The sequence below is a fragment of the Ciconia boyciana genome, chromosome 15 (assembly GCF_034638445.1).
Source record: "Ciconia boyciana chromosome 15, ASM3463844v1, whole genome shotgun sequence".
Lineage (NCBI taxonomy): Eukaryota > Metazoa > Chordata > Aves > Ciconiiformes > Ciconiidae > Ciconia > Ciconia boyciana.
In genome coordinates this window covers 16675032-16696791 of record NC_132948.1, presented here as the reverse complement: position 1 = coordinate 16696791, position 21760 = coordinate 16675032, and the positions used below count along the sequence as shown (strand labels likewise).

Genomic DNA, 21760 nt, shown 5'->3' with positions numbered 1-21760 from the left:
ACTGTGATCCTGTGGGCATGAAGACTGTGCAGAACACACAGACTGCTCCAGGAGCTGTGCTGCTCTCGCTACAAAGCAGGAAAAACTTAATTTTCTCTCAATTTCCACAAAGACTCTGAACGTCACAGAAAATTAGATTGCCAAAGTACAGGAGAAGAGGAATACCTTCACCCCTTTAAATAGTATAAAATCTACATATTCACTAGAGATTTGATTCTCTTTAATATCACTAAATCTCTTCCTAAAAGTCATTGCTGAATGAATGCTAAAGGTGTTATCTTAGCAACCTCTGGCAGGAGATGCTATTTGATTTAATCTCTGAGTTACAGATTGCAGCGTATGAATATTGTTTACCTTTTAAGAAGCAACACCAGTGAAGCAAAGAATCAATCAAAAACAGATCTAAGGAATCACTCATTTCACGTAGAGGATTTGTGGATGGATGAGAAGGCTAGACACCGAGCACCTGAACAGTGAACTAACAGTACTGCAGATAAAAACCAACAAACAGATTAGATGTGATGTATCAAATTAGATGCCGTTAAAGCGTTAGCCTACTGTGCATGTTATAATATACCTAGGAAAAGATAGTGGCCTGCTTACTTATTTCTCCACCTTCCCAAGCAGTTGTGCTACACTGAGCAGACACTGCAGCAGTGAGCATGGGGAAGAACAAGACAAAATTAAATCAATTGTTCCCTACATTGCTCTTTCCCACCAATTTACTTGTGACATTAAAAATGCTGTGTCCAGCTGCTACTGGATCTGGGTGAAACTGAAACAGATGACTTCTGCACCCTTCAGTTTCAGATGAACTAACTTTTTTAGAGCACTTGAAGACCCCACTGGGAAGAGAGCTTTCCTGTTCCTCACGGGCTCATCTGATCTTCCTCTCCCCACATCCCAACAGAACCTATTTCCAGGACTCTCCTGAGGTATTGGTAGGTAGGCTTTCATGGCCACTAACCTTCCCCCGAGGAGCTGCAGTTGGCAGGTCATTAGCCCATAGCTTGTAAAGGTATCCACATTCCAGAGCAGCAGAGGCATAGGGAGGAATGCAGGAACTGTGTTAGCCCAAATGGTTCCCTATCCTCAGCCCCTGTGAGCAGGCAGACAGCAGAACTCCGAAACAGAGGAAGAACATGCATTTTCATCATTGGCAGTGGAGCAGCAAAAGCTCTGTGAGGTGCGCTCAAGCAGAAAACAGGATGCAGCACCCTTGTTTCTCTCACAGGAATATCTCTCACTTCAAAATAGGTAAGACCAACAGGTCAGGTTACTCAGGGAGAGGTCTGCAAAGCTGGGGAAGGGAGAGAAAGCGACATGCAGGACAGAGCAGGATGTGCAGCTGATGTTGCAGGTGTGGACATGGAAAGGAGAAGGAGAATGGAGGATCATTTCACAGAGGATACCACATCAGCAAACTTAAAGTGGTCCTTGTTTAGTTTGTTACATTCCAATTAGTGCCAGGCAGAACTGCCCTCCCGGCTCCCTGAAGCAGCTGTTGCAGGACTCCCGCAGAAACAGTATAGCTTTGCTTATGGACACAAGCATCTGTTTGGTACCTCTGTGCGGCAACATTTGGACATTATGTACGTGGGCAATACATGCTCAACTGCTACCAGCTCCTGGCCCAAAAAGGAGAGAAGAAAGAGCGTCAGATGATTTCCCCAGTCCCTTCTCTTTCTTGTTCTAGAATAACAAGGAGAGCCCGACATGGCTAGGCCCTTCTCTACTGCATGGCAAACTGCTGAAGGAAGGGGAATCTCCATGGGTGAAAAGGGTAGGGGCCCTGTGTGCATGAAAGCACTAACACCAGGAGAGCAAAGTGATTTCTAGTCAGTGCAAGGCTGCAGCAAAGCAGGAACACCTTGCTATACAAGCTGAGACTATGAGCAGTAGAATGCAGATTAACCACTTGGTTGCCGCTTACCATGCCAGGTACATTGGGCTAAAGGCACCTCCATCCAGTGCTGCCCGACGTGCCAGGTACATCCCATGATGTTCCATTGAAATCACAACAGGCCATCAATAGAACGTGGCTGCACGGATGCAGAATGGAGAACCAGCAGGGACGCTGTTAAATGCAATTAAAAAACTGCAATCAAAATTGAAACGTACATTTTAAAACGGCCACCTGCCTTAAATATGTAACTACTAGAACAACCTCCCCTCCACCCATCTCCCCAGAACTGCTGAACTGTGACAGAAACAGAGCAGAAGGCCTCTGTGAGTTTCTTGATTACTCTCTCTGGCCACCTCCATTCAGGACTCCTAACAGCACTGAGCTTCAGGGGGACCAGTCTGTATATATCCAAGAACAGCAGATCCCAGGGTGTCTGCACCAGCTTCCGTCTGCCCAGAAATTCAGGCAACTAAATATCACCATTTAGAAATGCCTCTACAATGAAAAAAGCCTGGAACCAGAGCTTCATGGTCTTGTTCCCCACACAGTACAGGCAATGGAAGAAACACTTAAATGCTGATCCTCTATGTTGTCCCCATTTCCCTGTCCCCCTTCCCAAGCCTTTGAAATCCTGCTCTTCTAGAGATGGTATGGCATTGAGCCACGCTGGGTCCTTTGGCTTTTGTTACATCTGTGGAGCAAGACGGGAGAAGAAAATACTGTATACCCTCTCCTATTTATAATGATGCTTCACTGATAATTTAATCTACGTTCTTGGAGACTGGAGATCAAGTTGATCCATGGTGAACTGCAACTGGTATGAGAGTCACAAAACTGAAGATCTATAATTCCACCCTTCCTTGCCCAAAGGAAAAAGCAACAACATCTTTGCATGTCAGGGAAAGGCACATCCCACAGATACACAGCTTGCCAAACCTAGGGTATCCTCTGCAGTGCATATCCTCCTTCCCCCAGAGTTCTTGTAATCAGCTCCAGCAGGGTTATCAAGGAGGATAGTCTCAGGGTAGATGCTAAGCACAGGTCCCTCTCTACAAGTGGTGATGCTGCCCCAGTGAAAAAACAAAGCAAAACAAAACCAAAAAACCAGAACAGAAATAAGCCTGCAGCCTCACAGGGATTTAAAATAGGTTTTTAGACCCTCATGGCAAAGTGAAACTTCTGCATAGCTCTTTTCACATTGATGGCTGCATTTCTCCAGCTGTGCTGCTGGAGATGATAGAAATCTTACGTTTAAGAAGTTAGAAGAATATTGATTATAATTTCAACCGTAAAAGATAAAAGGCCAAATGAAAGAGACTTACAATAATTAATGTAGTTGGACGAGAACATAAAGAAGGACACTGGCCTGGCAAATAGGAAGTGTCTTCGTGAAAAGGACGCTGAATGTAAGGAGATAGTTCTTCATTCATCCTGGACATCTGCTGGGCTCAGGCCCAGGACAGTGTTCCCATCATTCCCACCTGCATTCTTATCCCCACAATTCTGTAACTAAATCCCTTTCACACTGAACTAATAGGTCTTTTGTATTCAGATCGCCCTGTTTTGACTGCTTTAGACTGAAGATTTTTAGATCTTGACAATACAATGAAGAAGTGAAATGTAAGCAAGCGTTCGCTTACTGACCTGAGCTACACTGAGCCAAGAGCATTTGCTGAACTAGTCTGAACACACCACTGCCAGCATGAACAGGCCAACCCGCATTTAAATAGCATGCAACTTTAAGCATAACAGGCCAGAGCCCCAGGGATTTGGAGCTCCCCCCTCTCCAAGAGATCACACACTCTAGACTGCATACGAGCAACATACTACTGGCTGCATCTGCCAGCATCAGGACTATGCAAAACACTCAGCAATACTCAGCTTAAGAAAGGCTGAATGCTGCATAAAGGTATTTCTTGGACAGGATTCGAGACAGCAGCTCAAATGCAGATTTACATCCAGATTACAGCAATTTGCTTCTTGCTACTGTGAAGCAAGAAGCTCTTCTCCATAGTTGTATTTCCCCTCTAGGGCAGAGATTAGCAGAGAACTGCTTAAAACAAAGGTGTTTCCTACTCTTAGAACATCACACTGAAGTCAGAAATGAAGCTTCCTGCCAATTCCTAAACAGAGCCCTTGTATATTATACATTTCTTTTCACTGGTGACATGAAGGAGCCTAAGACTACCCAAACCCTTTAGTGGGAGGAGAAGAGAAGAGGCATGGACATTGCAGATCTTGTCAAGCAGAGCCAGGCACTAAAAATTCCTGCATATCTGCAGAGCACAGTTGATCTCAGGAACACAGCAGTGGCACAAAACAAATAAAGCCTCAGAAGCTAGGGAGCAGCAAAGATGTCGGGCTCTTCTGCAGCCCTGCAACAACTGAGCAAGCTCAGCTCCAACTGTACCTGCATTGCAAGTGGTAAAGACAGCTCTGTTGTCCCATGCTAATCTATCGACTCCTTGTTGCACTAATCTACACACGTATTCAGTGGAGTAGCTCAGCTCACACAGGAGGAAGGATACCCTCTACCCATCCACCAGTTAAGGCCCCTTTGGTATGCAAAATTCCTCTGTTTCCCAGCTACCTTTGAGCCTTGATGTAGAGAATTCTGCCTTTACAATGCAAGAATTTAGGACGTGACTAAAGGATTGTTGCTACCTCCCAGCTAATCCCAGAGATCGTTAGGCAGAATCAACAATCCTATGAATTACATAGAAGATGTGAGAACATGCTTCTGGTCCTAAAAGCTCGGGACCTGTCCTTCAGTATGGTAAACCAGAGTTGGCAGGGGGTGCACAGGGTGGCAGCTTCATGCTGGGCATTGCTCTGGGGGCAAGAGCACACAGCACTGCAGAGAAGGAATGTCCATGACCCTTTTCCAACTTTTCCCAACTGTTTTACAGCACCCTCCCAGTTGCAGCACAGCTTTAGGGCTTTGAGTCACCACAGGTACAAGCTGATAGCTGTGTTGTGAAATGCAGCAATACTGGAGCAAATGCATGGCCCTTTCAGCTGTCCCTGCAACTGGGGAGGGATCTCCAGGACAGGGATGAGACAGGCAGCTGGGAGTGTTAAATCCACTAGCGATTGTGACTCAGACCCTTAGTTACAGGGTTTGTTAGTGCAAACAAGGCCTCAGAGTACTGGGAGAAATGGGAGGGGGTTTGATAAAGATCCTCCCAATTGGCCTGCTTATTTTTATTTCTTCTGTGGACTCAGCAAACTTTTCTGCAGAGAGAAGCAGTCTGCACAGGAGTATCTGCATACAGAATACTGCTCATATCATGAACTTGTTGCGATAGTTAACACTGAGCTTCATGCTGCGGGTTGCAGGAAGGACGAGGGTAGTAACAGCCTTGGACCAAAATGTCATCTCTCTCACCACATGCCATATACCAGTGAGCACAGAAACAAACTTTGCTGTCTCGTTTTCTTCTACAAGACCAAATCTCATTGCCTTATCTCATGCATACCTGCAAATGCAGCAGCAGTTCTCCCTAACACAAATAAACAATGCCTTAAATACAGCACCTTTTGTATTTATCCACCATTTTTTCTTTTTCTGACAAGAACTGACCGCGTACTCAGTCCTGTACCTCCCAGAGAAATCTTTGTCTCTAAGCTCCACTCCTGTGAAGCCTTTCAAGCAAACCCCTGTTTAAGAATTGGTCCTGGCAGTATCAAGACTGCTGCCTGCCATATGTGCCTCTGAATCAGATGCTTAACTGATCATCCTGAACCCTCCCTCACACATTTGGTTCTTTGCAACCACCAAAAGGTGTTTCTTCAACTCTGAGCCTGGCAAACTAGAGGATGCCAGAAAGCCACTATTGCTTGTAAAAGCAGAAGGACTAGCAGACTCAAAGATTTGCAAACTATCTGCATTGCATCCAAATCTGTCCAAGCTGAAGATAACCTAAGGGGAAAGCAGGGTTTACTCATTTTCAAAATTCTTCATTTCTTTGGCTGCCTCTCCTCAACCACTGCTTCTCACTTTGACTGTTTTATTCCTGTCTTCTTCACTTGAGACTTCAGATTTTCTTTAAACTCAGCTCACAGGCTGCAAAGAGGTCACTCCACATACACTTCCAAAATCCACCTCTTCCCAGCAAGGCTCCCGTCCTGCCATCCTTATCCTGCAGCACTGCACAACAGTGGTCCAGGGCTGCAGATATCTCATGCACGTTTGGCCAGCCTTCTCTGTCAGACAGTTTCTCAGCCTTGGGGATTACAGCCCCAGGCGCATTATGAAAGGCAGCCCAGCAAGGTCATGGGGTGTTGAAAACTTTGCTACAATACAAAGCAAAGGATCTTCCTCCTTTGCTTCCCTACACACTATTCTTGTCAAAGTCAAGGATTTTCTGGCAGTCCTCAAAACACACAAATTACAGGCTTTTGTCATGAATCAAGACTTAAAACATCTCTCCATTTAAAAAAAGTGGAAGGGGAGGAGCAAGGCAGAGGGGAAGGTACTTTTGCCTCAGATTTGGTTTTGAAAAGGGGATTGGCAGCCTATGCATGTGCTTTACCCTGTAATCTGGAAGCTCCTCAGGACAGGACCCCTAGAAGCATTTTATACTGAACTATATACACACCCCACAGCAAAAGATCCAGCGGCTCCCCGCATCCATTGCAGTCTGCTCAGCTTCTCCTAAATCAACACTGCCAGAAGGCAAGACAGCACTATAACAAATTAGCACTACTCACAATTTGTTGAAGTTGCTCTTCCATTGTTTGTTTATTTAAAACACGCACACGCACGCACACACACACAAACCTCCCAAATGTGCTCTCTGCTGCCATCACCCAAACTCCAGATTTGTAGTCTCGGAGAGAGAGGCAAGCAAAGGCGGTAGATTAAACCCATGCAGAGCAACAGTCGCTGCACTGGGACTCTGCCTGGGTTTTGCTTTCACTACAAGCAAAACAAAAGAATGCCCACACTATTCCAGCCTGGAAGATCAAGGTGTCGAAATCCTTATTTCGGCACTTGACTAGGAAAGTGTTGTTAAGAAAAAGAAAGAGCCACAGGCTTGAAAGGACCCAGCACTAATAAAACTCTTAGTGCTAATGCTATTTATGAACACCCAAGGGATAATCTACACCCCTTATCAGCCCACAAGATTATAAGATCCTTAAAATAGGAAACGTCTTACTTCATAAAGCACGGTATAAGTTTACAAAGCACAATATTAGTGGTAATAAATGATTGTCAAAGTAGAGCAAAGAGGTGGCTGTAAAACCTGAAAAAGTACTGCCGTTCCCATTTCATTCTGAGTTCTGGCTAGTAATACTGTAGGTTGACTGGTTGTTCCGACTCTGTTTACTCTTATGCGCCAATCTGTTTTTATTTTAAGAGATTATTTGGGAAATGTGCTATACTGTTATTTACACTGGAGAGAATAATGTTTATCACAAGGTGATCACAACACGGGTGATTTTAAAAAGCTATAGTAGATTCTTATCCTTCCACCAAATACAGTCTCATTTGCCAGCATGTATCTGTGCGCCAGCAACAATTCCTTTACACAGCATTTCTATCTGTAGGCACTTACTCCATGCAGAGCACCCTGCTATCTGAGCAACCGCTCACCAGTTGCATCATGTAGCCTATAGAGAGGGCTTCTCTTTCATTTCTCTTGGTTTATGCGACATTAAGCTCTGGGCTGCTGCAGGCATAGTTTGAAGGACAGTAAAGTCAGCATCATCACCTCAAACCCTTACATGCTTTCATTTAGTTCTTTTTTTAATTTTAGAGAATTTTTTCTGGTTTATGAACACTCTAAATATTTGCGTCTTCTGGCTGCTGTATCGGCTGCTGACAGATAGCTGCATCATCCAAAGCATCTCTGCTACCCTGGGTTGAGCATGGTTTTGGTTTCTGGACAGGTGAACGCTAGATACCACAGGTACCTCTACCAGTCTAACAATAATTAAGGAAATTACTAGATTTTATACTCAGATTGAGACCTTTGCATGGAATTCTGTGCATGCCAAAACAATCACAATTTTATTCTTCAGATAACCCATGGTTTATCAAATGTTTAAATACTCAAGCTTAAGTATTTCAAAAGCTACTCACTTTACATTTGTCACCTAAGGAAATTGCTAAGCAATTTGTGCATTTATTTCCTGTCAGGAAAAAGCCTCAAAGAGCACAGCAGAATGGATAACCCTCCTTCTTTCAGCACTATTAAAACCATCGCATCGGTAATTATTCTCTGCAAGATGGGTGTGGGGGAATGAAAAGCTGGAGCAGATTCTATTTATAGAAGATAACCTTGGGAAAAACAGGAGGTACCAGAGAAACAGGCATGAGGGGTGAAGTTGTGACAGTACTGAAACTAGCAGGAGACACACGTGTACCAGGTGCCTGTGCCAGAGAGCTCCAAGACACAAATGTGGCCGCACCTCCTGTAAGATTTAGGCTTGGCTGGCAAGTTTCATAGGCACTCAGATGAGAATTCACAGAGACAATTCACATATTTAAAAGCTTGAGCAAGAGTTAAAAAAAAACCACACTAAAAGGCTATTCTAAAAGTTTGCTGGATCACTTCCCATAGAGCTCTCCCCTCTCAGCAAGGAAAGCGGTAAAAAAAAACCAAAACAACAAAACAACAAACAGAACCAAGACAGAAAAAACAAAACAGCCAGAAGGACTGAAACCTCTGTTACACAGATGAAACAACTCAGCAGTTTTATAGCTGCACAAATAGGATCAGAATCTGGCCGAAGGAGTAATGCATGTACAAACTATTGCTACCAGCCACAACAAAGGTTGATATTACACCTTGGACTGGAAGGAAAAAATAAAATTCTTACATCCTTACCACTTCCAGCAGAGCCCACTAATACAACAGCATCAAGAGACTCACAGAGAATGCAAAAAATGTGTTTAGTGAGGATATGTTTGGACTAAAGTCTCTCTCTCGGCATTGTGCGTTCCTGAACACCTGTATCTAGTATCTGGCTGCTTTCAGTCCCTGGCCCTTGGCTGCACGTTATTCAGCCACACACAGTTCTGTCACGGAGAAGGGCCGAATAAATTGTAGCATTGTTATGCCACAGTGCAGGTGCTCCAAAACACGCACGTCCTGAGGCTTGTGAGCTTGAGGTATGCCTCATCAGCCATAGGAATGTCATTGATGGCATCACTGTCATGATGCCATTCAGCTTTCTCTGACCCATCAAGTCAGTCCCTCTAGGGTTAATCTATTCTCTTCTCCAGGCATTTTCTTGGCAGACACCTCACTCATAGAATATGTTTTAACAGCAGGAAAACCACCCCAAAATCCCAAACCAAACAACAGTCAACTAAGTGGCATAGGTGGCATCCTTCTTATCATAGAGTATCCTCCATCATGGATGCTAACACAGCTTTCACACACCTTTCTCTGCTACCTCAGTGTAAGAAGCCTGACAATAATCCCAAACCTCCAGACCCTTCCAGGACCAGTCTTTGCACACACAGACCCATTCCAGACAATTAAAGTCTTATAACAGTATGTAATGTAAAAGCCCTTTTAATCTTGTGCAGGCAAGAAATAGCAGGGACCTGCCTGTAGAAAAATTAAAAAGGATATAGTAATTCATCAAATTGATTTAATACAGCCAGCTGCATGTGAGAACGCTGGCCCAGGCAGAGATAGTCCCAATAGTATGCATTTGCTTACAAATAGGCAAGGTGCTTTGGCACAGCTACTGCATCCTTTGAAAAAGTTGGTTTTGACATGTTGGGAAAGGACTTGGGTTTTCCAGCTGCTCTCTAAGCAGGAGGCAATTCAGCGAACACACCCAAGACCTGCAGCAGACACCACTCCAAAATTTGTCTTCATTATGTTCTAATTTTCACACAACTTTCTGTTATTTGCAATAGCCAGAAAAAAAGTGCTGATTAAAGTTTTCATGTTTCTAAAACCGGAGGAAAGGTCAGGAAAGCACTGTTACGCATAATTTGTTCTTTCTCTAGCAGCAGCCGTCGACTGTGCTGGGCCGGGTTTTACTGCTCACATTTTCCCTGTTATTCTTGAAGCAACAAATCAAATATGGGTGTCAGGTTCAGTGGGTTTCAAAACAAAAGGTGTATTGGAAGGAGGATTATTGTGGGGTTTTTAAAAGACAGTTATTCTTAACAAATAGTGAAATTGCTAAGAAAATTATATTTGCAAGATGGCAAAGCAGAATTTAATTCTTCGCCCCCAGAAGTGACTGGATCACTGAGAGATATGCAAAGCTTCAGACAGGACTAACAACTGCGCTGAAATTTATTGAGGTGCCCAAAAATGACCAATGAGTTTGGATCTTTCAATGGGATGAGTGGCACAGTAGAAATTCTTAGTCACGCTAGCATTTATTCATACGTATTTTTTAGTATTATTCATATAAAACTTTTGTTATAAGAGACAAACATACGATTATTAGAAGAAACGTAAAGCACACCCGAACTTCAGAAAGAAGCCCCAACTCTGACCAGCTCTTATGTGAAAGAAAGGATGATTATCACAATCCACTTTTTTCTTTAACTTAATTTTTATTTTCCTGGGAAGTGTGAAAAAGCTTTTTTGTTCATTTGGTTTTTAATTGATCATATTATTTAAAGGACTTAGTGAGGAATCTAAAAATCTGCAGAAGGGTTGGGGGGGGGAGGGGGGGGGTGGATTAGAAAGAGAAAAGAGAAAAACAACCCCACCCCCTCCAAACACACAGTTTGTTCCTCTCCTGCACATGCACACTAATGCCCTTTTGCCTTCCCGTGAGAGAAATGAATCCAAAAGATCTGGCATAAAAGGCCTGGAAGACACTGCACTCAGCTGGACACAGGGTGGGGTGGTGCTGGGAAGCAAAGCAGCAGCTGAAATTATATGGGAATAACAACAACATTCACAGAAGTTCCCCTTGGATACATGTCAGCATGTGGGAATGATGGATTGAGTATTTGCATTTCCCGGTCAGATGCCAAGATATCAAAGCTGGCATGCTAAGGTGTTCTGGCGTTCCTTGAAGGGAGTCTCCAGCTGTCAACACTGCATGTGTACAGAGCTCCTCTGCTTGCAAGTATCTCTCTCTAATAGCGCATGCATTTTTAATTTTTTAAAATATGTGATCTAGGTTAGTGCTCATAAAAGTGAAGGATTAACAGCTACAGCGTAACACAGGCAGCTGGGCAAGCTCTGCTGACAGATCCCTGCCAACACAATCAACCCCAAATTAATCCTGCCCTGTGCTCCCACCCACACACAGCAATCAGGTAGTGCCATGGTGCCAACTTCTTCAGTCAACATGTAGGAGCAAAGAAGTGCCATGTTCCTGCCTCTTCTTCTAAAGGCCACAGTAGAGCATTTTGATCTTTGCATACAATAGGCCCATAGACATCTGAACTGAATTAGAGTGCAGGACTGAATCCTCTGTCAGGCATGGTTTTTAAAATAAGATGTAGCACTTCTGCATCATTGTCCTCTACAACAGACCTCAGTGCTTTTATATTTCTTTTTTTAAAGCCAGCATTAACATTGCCAGTGGTACATTATTTCCCATTATTTTCCCTGCTGGAAAAAAAAGAAACAAAAAAACAAACCACAGAGAAATAGATCCATCATTACAGATGATGAGACATCGTGATCTGTTTTAGCCCATCCAAGTCAGGGCTGCCACTGAAAAGGTTAGGTCTTGCCCTCTTCCTGCATCAATTCGGGTCTGGCTCAGCCTTACAGCCTTATGGTATTCAGGGGTAGTGCAACAGAGCAGGCAGGAGAGCACAGCCAAGGACCAGGAACACTCAACAGCAAAGCTGGCTGTAAAGCCAAATCCCATGTGTCAGAGATCGCAGTAGTAATTGAGGATTGTGCTGCAAACTCCAAAACATCCTCCACTACCCAGGAAGGCTGCTGCCAATAGGTGGAAGATGGTGGTGAGACAGAGGAACAACGAAGAGAAGAAAGTTCTTGTGAATTATTGCTGGCACTGCGTGGTGCATGTGCAATGAGTAGATGGAGCAGAGCAGCACTCGGACCAGGAGGAGCTTCTCTTCCATAGAGGGGGGGACAGAGGGGAATACTCCTGTCTGCCTTTGAGCCTGAAATTCTCCTCTCTGACACCCCAGTTTGCATACTCAGAAGCAAGATCAACGCCTAACTACACAAGATGCTTCCACTTTGTAATTATCTTCATTTCTAGATGCTTAATAGTTGACTTCCTCCCTTGGAATTTTGTAACATCCCAGCAAGAATGAAAGTTTAGAGGTTCTCCCAAAAGTCCCCAAGATGCATCAGAAACCGGAATCTGCTGCAGGGCTGCAGTATGTTGTCTCAGCAGATTCAGTGGGTAACGAGGTCTTCTGAAACAAAGTGTAGTAAGAGTTTCTGCCTGGACTTGCCAAAAGACCTTAATGCAAATACAACTCCAGGAAAATTAGGGTGGACTCTAGTGGCTGCCTCCCCCTCAGGGTTGGTTTGTTTTGTTTTTTTTTCTTCAATCCTGATGAAATTCATTACAGTTGCATTTAAACTGAGGTTGTGATTTAAATTTTCCAAAGCAGGCAGGGCAGGTTTGAAAGCCTGATATATGAGAGTTTATGTGCTTCCTGAAGAACTAGGGTAGTTGCAGAGCCTTCCCCAAGGGGTGCCTGGTTGGTCCCCTCACCCTCTTGACATGTTTGCTGTCACACAGGCCACTGGATTCCTGGCAAGTCGAGCAGGCTTGCTCCTTACAGCCAAGCAGCCCCACATTCAAGCATGCCAGTACTTTCCTTGAAGGTATTTACAGTTTACTTTTTAGTGCTACTTTAAGTTCAAAGGGGCTAGTAAAGCCCCATTAAGCCATTTACATCAAACTGGTTAGCTAATTATCCTGTTGCAGGCTTTAAATTAGCAATTTATAACCCCTTCCCTAAAGATGCCAGTATTTGGAAACAACTCAGCCAGGACGTTTTGCAGGGTGCAGTTAAGGAACAAAAAACTCCACTAAACCCAACCACCTCCCCACCCCCCGAAAACCCCCAGAACAAATCTTTTCGGTTTTTGGTTGGAAAGCGATTAACTCAGGGAGAATCCAGCAGGGACAGGGGTGGGAAAGAGCCCAGCTAGCAAGGATAGTGAAGCCATGTCTACCTTAGGCTGTATCTGTGCAGCAAAATGCTGTGATGTGCAGAGGTACAAAGCTAGCATGGAAGGCACCACAGCTAGATGAGGGTGATGCTTCCCTTACAATGAGATATTCTGCTTCTTAGTATCATAATCAAAGGTATTTTCACATTCATATGTACAAAAATGTGTCTGCCCACAAGGAAGGAAAACGATTTGAGGCTTTGGGGCTGGTCGAACTGTGAATGCCAGCATACAGGGACTAAAGAGCACTGTGGGTTTTGGTCAGCACCTCTGCTCACCCATACAGGCGAGGAGGCTCTTGCCACACCACAGCCATCTTTCAGATCAGGATTAATGAGATTCAGATTTATATTCCTTTGCCATAAGGGTCAATGACCTGGTCACAGTGAGCCTACCCCATAGGCCAGGTGAGGCTGGAGCCGAGGAGTCTCCATTCCCAGGATCTTCTCCCCTGCCAACAGCATTTCATTTCTGAGAAGGAAAATCTGTTGTCCCTTCAGGGTCTGGTTATTCTAGTCCACCCCACTCAGAATTCAGAGCTGTTATAGAAGGGAATAATAACCACCTTCCCCTTAAATACCTAACTGCCCAAACTAACCAGGTCCTAGAGTAAAACATGCCTCTTGCCCTCTCTTCCTTGTTTTCACCAGCCATTATTAGTTCTAAAATCAATTGGCATACTGGATGTTTATTGGCAAATTCTATTTCAAATAAAGATGGGAGGGAAAGACTGTCCAGTTCCTACTGTTTTCAAACAACAATCTATCAGGTACAGGAAAAATCTTGGCCTCAATCCTGGTAGCTGTCCTAAACCAACAAGCACTTCAAACCTCACCAAGAGCAGGAATCCATGGAAAGAAGGGGCATGTGGAGTGAGACCAAGGCAAACTAGGAGATTCCACATTAACATCACATAAAAAGGAAGTTTGAGAGGAAATTTCCATTCTACTTGACAGACAAGACAGACAGATGGAATCAAGTCATATGACAGACCCTGCAATTTTTTTCCTCCATCTTAATAGATCCCCTTTTCAATGGCAAAAAAAATTATCTTCTGCCAAACAAATGTCAGATTACCTTACAAAAGAGAGATAAAAATCTAAGCAAGTTAATTTCTTTGTACTACACAGCCATGACATTTATTTTGCATTTGCTTGCTTTTTGTTCTGTATGGAAGGTAGCCATTTCACAACAATTTTTGGGATGGGGGGGCAGATGGGAAGAAGAGAGGGAAAGACACTCAGAGATTTCAGACCAAAGGGACAAAATATTTTTGTACAAAAATTTGGTAAGATTATATCACTTTTATGTGATTTACTGCTCCAAATTGCAAGATAGAGGCTTTATAATAAAAATACAGGTAAACACAACATAAAAATCTAAATTATCTAAAGGACTGAAAAACCCAACCCCGCACATAGATGACATTCTCCGAATTCTCTGCCCTTTCTTGGGAGCAGTTACACCCAAACCATCACTCAGCCCAGAAGCTGTTCTTTCCTGCTAATCACTCTGGAATCACACACTAAGGTAAAAAAAGTTCAAATGCAAACACTAGCCTGGCCTTTGAAACAGCCCGGTGCTAACAGGCCACAGGATTGCATAGTATTAGGGAATTATAAAATAATGTGAAACTAGGGAGAAAGAAGAAAGCAAAGCCCTCCTGTGGATGAAATGGGAGTCTTTCCCGCTCCACCAAAACCTTCCATTTCCAAGGCATGCAACACGCAGGCCTGTGCCTGAAACAGGTGTGTCTCCTTAAATACCTCTCATGTCACACTTGTGTCGCATGGACGCAGTCCTGTGGGATTATATTAGTGCCAGTGCAGACCAGCTGTAGCTACCCCCAGCGGTATCCTGTAACTCCTTGGACGGGGGGAGCTGCTCTCCATAGCTGCAGAGCCCCTTGCCACATGACTTTCTGGAGACAGACAGCGACCCTGCGACTGCAGCTTCGGAGCATTTGTGCTCTGGGGGCTGAATCAATTCAGGGACAAGCAAAAGACCTCCTCCAAGAGCAGGAACGAGGCGCTGCCAAGAGAAAGTGAATGGAGGGCTCCAAGTATTCTTTTCTTTCCCTCCTCTGCACTTACTACCAGCAAATTCTCAACTGATTTATGCCAAATAGTCACTCTGAAGATCTCCTTTAAATAAAAAAGATGCAGAGCTAACAGAGCGAAGTCCACTCAGCCATTCCCAAGCAGAAAATGCTGACAGGGCACAAGGCAGATATGGCTAGTGCAGGATGAAGGAAGGACAAAGGAGAGCGAGCCTCATACCTCCCTAAGTCAGCGCAGAAAGAGACAACCCTTGGCAATTTCAACCTAATTCTTCACTAAGCCTTGGAGGATACTAGCTGCTGGCCTAAGCAGCTGAAAGAGCCAACAAGAAAATTTTTAGGGCAGCAAATGCATTAATGGCATTTTCTGTGTCATATCTTCGTGACTGACACAGATAATAAAAAGAAGAGAGCTACTTGGTTGAGCTATAGCTCTGCATCACAATACAAAGGTATTCTTCAGCATGAATAAGAGCTGCCCCCACACCACCCATCTCATGAAAAGCATCTTGTAGTACTTAACGGAGTGGGAGCACCGATGGATGCGAGAAGCTGCTGACCAGCATGCATGGGCTCAGAGGTGGAGGGCCACAGGGCACTGCAGGATCCTCCTTTCTTATTCCTCCTTAACAGCACAAGTGCCTTCGTTTTCCAGCAAGCGATTCCTGCATTCAGGCAACAGCTTTTAGGAGAAAGAGTGCATGAGCAAGAATGCATGCACCAATCTTGATGAAAAGTCCAATTTATGAGGAATCTACCACATCCATAAATTATTCCACTGGTTAATTAATTCATATTTCCAGGTTTAAGCACACATCAGGTTTGTCTGCTCATCCCTATGGTAAATGGCCCCAGGCATCAGGAGCAGCCAGGGATGAAGGCAGTGCCAAGCTAAACGTTCTTCTGAAGTGGTGTAGGTAGAACTTTTTCAGCCCGCCTCTGCTTTATAACCCCTCAAGGGCCGGATGATACAGTGGGTTCAGTGACCCCAACTCACCAGTCCAGTGCAGGTCGGAAGCAAAGGGAAATTCTCACATACTCTACATCCCAGTCATCTGTTCATCTCACTGGCCATCTCTGTTCAAATGAGGCCTCTATTCAGAATAAGGCCATTCCATGATACTTCATTCTCAAACAAATGAGCAGGACCCCAAAAATCCATCTACCCCTAGAAACACATACACTTCTTACTACTGGCATTTCTCATTTTCAAGAGGTTTCAAGTCCATAGCCATAAAAATCATCATTAACCACCAGGTGAACTCTTACTCTTTAACCAACTATTTATTACACTGGGTCTTTGATTACCAGGCAAACATCTGTTGCAAATGCCACCCCATGTTCTCAGACACCAGGAGTTTAAATGCTGAGCAGTTTCCAATAACCAAGATTTAGCATCTTTACATTTTCTTTATTCTTTGCCAGCCGCAGTGTTAGTGACTTCCTGGCCAGTTAGCAGGCAGCCTGGTAAAAGCACTTAACTTTACACATTTGTCATGAGATCTTAGAGTATACACTGTCACGTCTTTCTCGAGCAACTTGAAACCAAATCACAAGAGCAGGTCTGTGTCCCCAACAGACAAATGGAGGCCCAGCTGTATTTCATAACTGTGAATGTGCACTTCCAGAAACCTTCATACTTAGTGACGCATCTAATGCGGAAACAATTCTTTAAGAAGCCATTAAAGAAAATCCCCACATTTAGTATAGGAGCACGCTTCATTTTTCCACAAACAAAATTTTCAGACTTTGGGAAAACCAGGTCTTCTTATGAGCAACTTCTACGTATACCCAGATGGAGCTGTGTGTTCCCACAGGGAGACAGCAGTATGCACATTTTCTTTGAAGACTCAGAAAGTCTGAATTTCTTGGTGAGAGCAAAACAAAATAACTCATTTCAAGTAGGAGTAGCTGCGAACAGAGCTGTCCATGAGACTCTGTACAGGCTTCCATCCAAATGCTCAACTCCCACTCTTGTCAGTACTTGCAAGCAATGCAGCAGAGGTTCTTCACCAACCTACAGCTATTTCGTGACATGCCTGTCTTGGGGCATAAAATCCCAGACAGCGTCCCCTTAAACCACATGCATTCCTTATATAATTGAAGAAGTTTTACAGGGGAAAATGGCAAAAATCCTACTGTCATTAAGAAGAAAATTAGTGATCTAGTGCATAGCAATGATTAGCCAGATAGCTATCCTTTTTTATTGAGGAACCAGACTCATAATTAAGGTGGGCTTTTTTTCTTAAAATAATATATAAACAAATTATTGGAAAGTTTTACACAATTTTAATCAGTGGAATTTCAGAGTTCAAATAAATTACAAGCTATTTCACTGTTGGACTGTCTGCCTCTAAGGTCGTAATTAATTTTAATTTTCAGAAGTTACAGTACCAAACATGTGACCAGGAATAAAATAAGAAAAACCTCTTTAGGGCTCTCTTTCAGTTTGTATCAAACATACAGAAGACAGTAAAATAGGAGACCAGGTGCACTTATCTCCAGAGGCAGCTCACACACCTTGAGACGTATGAGAAACATGACAAATTTAAAATTCACTTGCCCGTTTAAATTTTGGGGGAGGGTAATGGAGATGAGAGACAGAGGAAGGAGAGGAAAGAGGGACGAAGTGTTACGTTAGTGACAATACACGAACACACAGAGGGAGTTTCCTTTATCTTTTTATCACATCATAGCAAAGACAGGAAAAGCCATGGCAATGCCATGCCAGCAGCTAAATGTGCTTTTACTTATTTATTCAGATAGCATCCAATGGTAGAGGAAGGGTGGATTTAAATCAAAGTAATTTAAAGCTACCAATTTTAATCTTGTTTCACATTTACACTCTAGTTCTTTACATAAAGGATGATCAGTAGCTGGTAACTACTAAGCCATATTAATTTGCAACTGAATATAGTCTTGCTCTCAATTTGGTATTATTTTTTTGCTAACCAGAGCGCTGCACTATCTCCAGTTGAAACATTTATTCTATTTTACAGTATTTATCCAGCTGACATTTTTCCTCCTTTTATTATTTTAATAAACAGCCAATGACTTTTATTAGACATTTTATTTTTCTTATTTGAATCATACTGCCTGAAAATTCAAAAAGTAACCATCCATTGAGAATTTTCTGACTTCATTTTCTTATCAAGCATACTAAACAAAGTCCAAACATATTTAACATTTAAAACAAACTGTTTATTAAAAAGTGAGCTGATGCCGCTGATGATTTAAAACTGAATTCTCATTGCCTTGTCCTTCAAAATCTAGAGCTACCAGATATTTGCTTCCCATTATATCTAGTTCTTATTCACCAGCTTAGAAAAGGAAAACAAGCGTCCTAAGTTTCTGAAGCTTTCATTGTTTTCTCAACTGAAATCCTTTACAGCATTACATAAACTCAAATTTAAAAAAAAAAAAAAATCAGCAAAAACAGCCTCAAGGTCTCCCTGCAAAAGCAGCTACATCTATCAAAAGCCCAGTACTTTCTTATAAACTCTTGTTTCTCATGCTTAGGGACAGACTTTCTGCAGTTGAGTGTCCTGTCTTTCTTTAAGCCTTTGGCAGAAGACAAGTAGTGCCTGAATAAAGACAAACCTAAACTCTAGGTCTGTGAAGATTTATGAAAATTGTTTAAGGCAGCTATTGTAATTTCAAGCAAGTATTTTTTCCTAGGTATTAAAAAGATTGTTCAATTCAGTAGCTTTTAGGCACTATATCTACGATGCACTTGACTTTTGCTCAATATCTTACCAATTCCTAACATAAAGACTACTAAAACACAAATTGAAATAAACAATAACGGGAAAAGAGAAACACTCGCACGCCATGAAAGCAAGAGGTATGTATCAATTCCTACAATATGCATTCTGCTTCCCTTTCTGTGGCATACGTACTGAGAGGCTGTGATTGTGTCTGTCCACATGTTGTTTAGCAATTTATATTAGAGAGAAATCTTTTTTTTTCCCAAAAAATCTTAACGCACATGCCAAATGTAAAAAGATAAAGCTTAATTTGCTATCAGGAAGATGGCAGAGGAACCAAAGACAGACCTTCACCTGATCAGACACAATGTTATGTGAAAGGTGCAGAAGAAACAGGCATTAATGAAATCCTCCCATGCTACTTCCAAATTCATGTTTGTCTTCACAATCCATGACATTTCTCAAACCATTTCTGCACTAAGTTCCTTATTTGTTTATTCCTCCCCAAGGCAGCACTTCCATTTATAAAATTCACACCTTAATTGCTAGCACAGACCTGACTGCCTGTTAAGCTTAGGACACCTGAAATGGAAGTCTTTCCTGGCTCAGACCTGGCCAGCCTAGCTACTGCTTCTACAGCCTCCACAGAAGGTCCATGTCGTTTCTTTAAAGCGAATGCTTCATTAAGTGATGAGGCACAGCTATGAGCTCACACGCTGCTTTCTTGCAATAATGTGTGTAGAGTTACACGAAAGAGTAAAAAGGAATAAAGAGTCAGTACATTTGCTGCATCCCTGTAGCTACACAAACATCAAAACAAAATGAACCATTTGTTCTTAAAGTCAGGAGACACTCATCCTGTGAGGAGGTCTGCCTAACAGTTTTCAGTACGTAAAAGAAATGCAAATTTCACCTGATTATCCAATGGTTGCTAGTAGGCTAATGGTCACTCATATCGCCACTGACAAAACACACTTCAGTTACATTTTGAGCAAGATCTGTTGCGCTTCAGCCAATCTAACAACAGTCTTAACCTGGAGAGGTGCTACCTGTAGCTACTGGTTTTTGAATGGTGGAGGATCCTGTTCAAGCTCATTCATGACCACAGGTTAACCATCCAGTATTCTGACTGATGTGATTACAACAGGAAAAGTAATAGTGTATTAGACACAGTGCCCTGGTCCTACATCATGCTGGACAACCCTCGTATATGTAGCTTGGACATTGAAAGAATCTCCCTGGATATTTACCAGTATTGCTGGATTTCAAGTTGTAGCTAGATAGCAAACCTGCAGAATGAATCGTTGCATTCTTACAGGTTTTTTGAAAAAGAAAGTCTGGATGCATTGAAGGAATAAAGCCAATAAAACGTCTTTGCTCCTTGCTGTAAACATCAGTTGTTTTGCTGGTCAGGGGAGAAGCAAGCAGGGGGACTACAACTACACATCCCTTCTTTAAAAGGAAGGTGACTTGGTACCTCAGAAATAGTCTAGCAAGAACACTATTTCCCTTACCTAATAAGGTTCCTTGTCCAGTATTAAAGGAAAATAATCTTTCAGTAGCATTTCAGCCACCTCAAACGGCAATTTAAAAAAATAACGTAGGGCTTTCATGTTTAAACAAGCTTTTCCAGCAATTACTTGTTAATAGCATCCAGAGGCTCCAAGTAAGAAGCAGGACCCATCATCCTAAGCAATTTATAGTAGCAATGTATAGAGCAAGGCAGAGGATTTGAAGGAAAGGAAAATGCTGGGGGGAGGCGGTTAAAAACCACAAGTAAGATTGCTAAGTACATCCAACATCTAAAATCTGGAATAAAAGCCAATGCCGTGCACCAAAGCCCTCTGGAAATACAAACCGTTAAAAAAAAAAAAAAAGTCATTACTTCCTTGTTTGCCCAATCAGATCAGGCCCAGCAGCTTTCGTTCAGCCTGCACTTTAGAGAGCTCCAGCCTTTCGCTACCCCTTTGGCAGCCCTTGAGTACTCAGGTGTGCCAGGCAAGGACAGCTGACAGGTACAAACTCATTTGCCCCAGGGCTGCCTGGCATGTGAACTCAGAAGGGCTCTGTGAGCTGGAAGAGAAATCTCCCAAGAGAAAAAAAGAAACGCTCACTATTTTGCCTAGAAGAGCCTCTTGTAGCCTTCCTCCAGAGAGCTGAGCTGTGTTGTTTGTAAGGTACGTTATTCACGCTTGTGCTGCAGTCCATACTCCTCCTCGGGGCAGGGGAATGCCACGCTGTAGCGAGCTCGCTTGCTCCCAGGTTCACGTGGAAGCATTCCAAGCTACTCAGCTTTTGACAGCTCTCCAACTGCTCTTCCACGCTGTATTGCTTTACATTACATTTCTTTCCCTGCCAGGAGGCACTGCTGTATTGCGGTACAATCGTCTAGCAAAATGTAAAACTGATTTTTTCACCTCCCAAATACCAACTGACTGTTGCCACTGCAGTCACAACTATAAGCCCTGCTCTGTATTAGACTTTCCTGCTTTTATGCATATACAAGAGATTTTAGTATCTTGCCTCCTCTTCAGCCTCCTTCCCCGCTTGCCACTTCTTCCCTCCCTGTTGTGCTCCCCAGTCCTTTCTGTGGAGGGCAGCCATCCTCAGCTTCCAGCCCAAGGTGTCACTACTACTCAAGTTAAAATGTTTAAGCCAGCTCATTAGGTGCATTATCAGGCAACTGTCACACCAAACACAGAAAGTGAGAAGAATAACCAGAAACATTGTAGTGACTCACAGCTTCATTAACAAGCTCAGCTTTTTGTTAAGTCAGAATTTTAACAAAGTAAGCAGGCTACAGAGGCATTTTATAACACACACATTTGTAAGGTATTAGGAGGCATTTGTCTCCTACTTCTCTTAATTTCAGTGTGCTTTACATTACTTGTGGGCTGCAAGGCAAAACTAGTTCTGTGCACTGCAGTGTAGCTAGTTTCCTTTCTAGTTTTGAACTATAAAAATAACCATATTATAAGAG

General features: G+C 43.0%; 1 protein-coding gene across 1 annotated transcript in view; it reads right to left on the bottom strand.

The window, feature by feature from the left end:
• The window catches only part of HIC2 (HIC ZBTB transcriptional repressor 2), a 73657-nt gene that overhangs the window by 5527 nt on the left and 46370 nt on the right, over nt 1–21760 (bottom strand). The window contains exons 2-3 of the mRNA XM_072880203.1: nt 1934–2077; nt 355–487 (exon numbers count right to left, since the gene is read on the bottom strand). The gene's annotated coding sequence lies outside the window, so the exon portion shown is untranslated. The remainder of the gene's footprint in view (nt 1–354; nt 488–1933; nt 2078–21760) is intronic.